The sequence below is a fragment of the Callithrix jacchus genome, chromosome X, assembly GCF_049354715.1.
Source record: "Callithrix jacchus isolate 240 chromosome X, calJac240_pri, whole genome shotgun sequence".
Lineage (NCBI taxonomy): Eukaryota > Metazoa > Chordata > Mammalia > Primates > Cebidae > Callithrix > Callithrix jacchus.
The window spans coordinates 16,521,924-16,527,193 of NC_133524.1; the positions used below are offsets into that span (position 1 = coordinate 16,521,924).

A 5,270-nucleotide genomic window follows, 5' to 3' on the forward strand; every position below is an offset into this window, starting at 1 on the left:
TTAATATTGGATTATGACCTTCAAATTAACTCATATTTTTCTGGTCACTTGGTTTCACCAATATAAATTTGGAGAAAATTACATTATAAACCATGTTTATGAGCTATAACCACAATATTGAGATGCCAAGCCTGCAAGAAAATGGTAACCTACTCAAGCATCCTGGCCAGAAAGTATGGTTTGCAACACCATGGTATGATGGTCATCCAGGTTTATGTGTGTGTGTGTGTGTGTGTGTGTGTGTGTGTGAGAGAGAGAGAGAGAGAGAGAGAGAGAGAGAGAGTGTGTGTGTGTGTGTGTGTGTGTGTGTGTGTGTTTCTAAAGTCTGACCTGCTTTCCTTTTATAACCAATGTTTTGCAATTTAAAAAATATTTTTGTCCTATTGTCTTAGGTCTAAATGGGAGCAAAAACAATCTTTAAAACTTTACTCAATTTTTTAAGATATCATTTTCTACACTTTCCCTTATATTACATTAATGCCAATGCAAAAGAAACACAGAGGGTGGAGCAGTAGGGGGAAGAGGTAAGAACAAAATCTTACTGGAGTAGCAAGAAGCCCTTTTGAGGGACTAAAATGGCAACCAAGAGATTATGATTTATAAATTGTAATAATACTCATATTTAGCAACTCAACCATAGTATCAATATGAAACTGAATAAGTTTCAATTTTCCATGGAGGAAAGGCTAAGGGCAAAATAAACTCTACATGCATAATGAAATTTCAAAATGCCTTTATAAGAATGTAAATTTTCCTTCTTTTGTCATTATTATGGCCAATTCTGCTTATATTACAGTGTTCACTCAAGTTTACCGTGTAAATCCTTCCTTTGGAGTACACATGATAGTAAGCAAAATAGTTTCTGAGCATACCTGATAAGTTCTTACTGTACTGGATAAGGTAAGGTCTGGTAAGAAAATATTTATTTGGTAGGAACAAATCTTCCTCCGTTTGATAAATATCATCTCCTTTGACTTCTGAGAGTGAACCTATAATACTTTTATCCTGGGGATTCCTGAGTGGAGAAGACAGTATTGATATGACTGGCTGGGCTCTGAATTTAAAAAGGCAAATTTTATTCCACAGGAATCACCTCCATGTCCCAGGCTTTCCAGATGGGATAGCCAGCCATGCACAATAGGTCTCAATTTTTGTTACTCTGCTATGAACATGCTGAATGAACCCTCACATATCTGGTGTAATGCATAAAAGTGAGGCCACCACTCAGCAGGAGAGAAAAATTCATTTGGCCAATCACTGATTCTAAATAGCTGGGTTAAATATTTATTTGCAAAAATGTCCAAAAGTAGACTAATTATAGGGAACAAAAAATCTTGTATCAGAGTACCCTCAAAAAAAAAAAAAAATTCCTGTATCCCAGAACATCCCTCAAAGCCGCAAAAAGATTGTGACAATGAATTGCGGGAAGGTTTCTTCTTAGCAGGCCATCACCACTTATTGTGAAATGAGTACGTTTGATTTTAGAACATGTTTTGCTTTTAGCAGATGTTTACATTGCTTTAATTCTTTGCCTTGATTGTTTTGGTGACAGATTCGCAAGTCATACTTGAAGGAAGATTCGTTGACGACATTGTGGAACGTTGGAGTACAGTGACATGTTACATATTTTCCAACAACGAGTGGTTTTAAAAGTTTTTAATAATATTTTTTATACTACACATTGTTCAACTTACAAATGAAGACAATTTGTATTAATTACTTGGAATGCCTAAAGGGAACATTTTGTTAGATGATGCTGTGATTTGGATATGGTTTTTTTGTTCCCACTAAATCTCATGTTGAAATTTAGCCCCCAGTTTGGTGGTGTTGGGAGGTAGTACCTAGTGGGAGGCCTTCGGGTCACGAGGGTAGATCCCTCATGCATAGAATAATGCCCTCCCTTGGGACTGAGTGATTTCTCACTCCATTAGTTCCTGAGAGACCTGGTTGTTACAAGAGCCTGGCACCTTTCCCTTCTCGCTTTCTTCCCCTCTCACCATGTGGTCTCTGCACATGCTGGCTCTCCTTTGCCTTTCGCCATGAGTGGAAGCTTCCTGAAGCCCTCAACAGATGGAGATGTTCAATCATGAACTTGCCAACCAGCAGAACTGTGAGCCAGTAAACCTTTTTTCTTCCTAAATTGCCCAGCCTCAGACATTCCTTGATAGTAATGCCAAATGAACGAAGGCAGATGGGAATGTTACTCTAAAGTACAAAGCAGAAATATGCCATCTACAGTTTCATAGGTACACAGGCTATCACTGTTAGATTTTTTTGTACTTTAACTTCTGACTCCAAATACCCATTCCAACAGGCTAATGGATCGCTAAGCCTCTATGCTTCCTGTAGTACCCCACTTTCTCCTCAATGTCGTATCAGGCTTCTTACGTCTTGGGACATAAATGTTAACCGGAGGCAGGGATGAGGAGGGCTTAGAATAATCATCCGATTTTCAGTCATGGCCCATGAAGGCTTCTGCTGAGTCATCTCCTATCTCTAACAACATCTCCATTGGGACAGGGACATAGTTTTCTACTTTCAAATGTAAAATGCACCACTGAGCCAATCAGCTTTGGGGGCTTGCCAGCAGAACATCCAGGAAGCTATCTGAAGATCCTTAGGTTCTCCTTCTTCTTCCATTTCCCAGGGGAAATTAATTTCTAGTCTGGGAGAGAAGAAAACCTCTCTTCCCTCTGCTTTTTCAAAACTCTGAAAACAGCTGAAAACACACAATAACTACTCTTTACCTTCTTTGATAACCCACTAGGATATCCTCAGAATATCATGGAGACCCTAAAAACTTAGTCTTTTGGGTAAAGTCAGAAAAGTGTGGACTACTTCTGGTTTTCAACCCTTTCCATATACATCACCCCCAAAATGAACACACTGCTATCTGAATGAGTAAGCAGAACAAAAGGGAATTGAAAAAGAAAACTTTTATAAGTTAATCTATAGAAATGTTCTCTCTCCAAAATTATGTGGCTTTATTTTTCCTGGTGCAATTTTAAACATCGAGAGGGTAAAAATCATGTTGTCAAGTCTTTGATGCCCTTTATTCACATAGTTAGACCAGTACCTAGAATAGAATACAGTATCAATGAATAAGGGAAAGGAATAATACATGAATGCTCCACCTGTTGTGGGAGCTCCAAGCAAAGGGAAATCCCAGTAGAGTACAATAGATGAAAGATGCTGCAAGGAAACAAAGGATCCTGATATAGACCACAAATGTCTTTGGCATGTGGAAAGGAGAGAGAAAAAAATGACACGAGTTAAGGTGCAAAGTAGATAGGACACATCGTATTCAGGAGTAAGGAGTTCAGGCTGTCTTGAGAAGATGGGACGGAAGCAATAGGATATGGTAAACGAGCTTAAGTAGTGTAGGGACATTGAAACTTTCCCTCTGAAGGTCTGAACAGACCGACAATAGGCAGAATAATAAAAGAAAAAGCATGCTATAAACCAAAAAATAAAATTCTAAGCCCCGCAACTGACTGAACTAACCCCCTCTTGGCCAAGGAGACTCCAGAGAAACCTGAAAAACTGAATTCCCGGCCACAACAAGAGGGAGTTGACTCCCTTTTGCAGTTGAGGCACAATTGACAAGTATTAGAGTTGAAATAGAGACCACAGGACTGAAAAACCAGACTCTTTGTGGCAATAAGATACTAAATTGTAAACAAGACCTAAGTCATGCAAAACAAAGGTTAAGTAACTCTACAAACCATAAAACCTTGTTAGGTTTTTTATTTACCAGGTATAATGTGGCTTAATTTCCAAACTGACTCCTGTACAGCATCACATGACAGATAGCAGACCCTGAGGGAAATAAAAATATTTTACCCCCCCAATATATATATATATCATCAGTTATTTAATTAGGTTTTCCTTAAGAAATTTAGGATACCGGGCAGCCATGGTGGCTTATGCCTATAATCCTAGCACTTTGGGAGGCCGAGGTGGGTGGATTACGAGGTCAGGAGTTCAAGACCAGCCTGACTAAGATGGTGAAACCCCATCTCTACTAAATATACAAAAAATTAGCCAAGCATCGTGGTGGGCTACTGTAATCCCAGCTACTCGGGAGGCTGAGGCAGAGAATTGCTTGAAACTGGGAGGTGGAGGTTGCACTGAGCCGAGATCATGCCACTGCACTCCAGCCTGGTGACAGAGACTCTGTCTCAAAAGAAAAAAAAAAAAATTTAGAATACCTATTTGTGAGGATAAATTCCATTTATCAGGCCAAACACAGGTAGCCCTGGAGCTAAGGAAGAGCTTTGAACTTTGGTAAAATTTGTGAGTCCACAGCTTTCTGATCAACCTTACGCTGCTCTGTAATCTCGTGTTTCTCTTTTTCTGTGTCGAAGATCTCACCTCCTGGTGTCTGGGCTTCCACAGCTGCTTCTTCTTGAAGTAAATGTCAGTAAGATGTTTTGGGATTTTTTCCATTGCTCATACCAGTTTTAGTTGAGATGGCAATGACAAATTTCTGGTGTGTTCTTAGAAGAGGAACTCGATTGAGAATCAGAGGTCCAGTCACAAGTAACAAACCACTAGCCAGCTGCTTCAGGAAAACTACCCTCTTGCCTCTGTGGCATCCAGTGAGGATGATTAGAATGGTCCCAGGGGCAATGCTGGCTCACAGTTCTCTCCTGTGCTGACTGAAGGGTTTATTGCCATGGCTCAACAGCTTTTGAAGCACATATTCAGTAGGATCATATCTAGTCACTTTGAGAAGTTTAAGCACCCAGGTACCATCACTCTTGTTACTACCAACTGATTTTGTAACATTTGCAAGAACCTTCTTCTTTTTCTTTTCAACCTTGGATTTAGCAGCTGAATACTTCCGCTTGTACATGGCCTTTCTGGAATACATAACAGATCGGGAGTATCTGCCAATTCCTCTGTCAAGGAAGGGATTGTGGCTGCAATGGCTACTTTCTTTCTTGGGCTTTTTAGCCTTGAGGTAATTATCCTTTTCACCTTGCCACTGGCATCAGCCTTCTTGGCTTTGGGTTTCTTGTCGTTAGTATCTGGCTTCTCAACTTTTTCACCTGCCATCTTGCAAGATGGCAAAGAGACAGAATATATCTTTTTGACGTATTTTGAAATGGCCCTGCAAATCTGTCTTTTGTGGGAGAAATTTGCATCCGTAGAGAATCTCCATAAATGCAGCCAGGTCTTTCCTGGATCTAGGAGAGATGAACTGAGAGTCTAATGCCTTTAAGGACTGGAAAGAAACATTTACCATCTATTCTCTCTAAGGGCTG

General features: G+C 39.9%; 1 pseudogene; it reads right to left on the reverse strand.

Moving 5' to 3' along the window:
• Positions 1-4,202: 4,202 nt before the first annotated feature.
• Positions 4,203-5,061, reverse strand: LOC100412586 (large ribosomal subunit protein eL6 pseudogene; annotated as a pseudogene).
• Between the last annotated feature and the right edge of the window lie 209 nt (positions 5,062-5,270).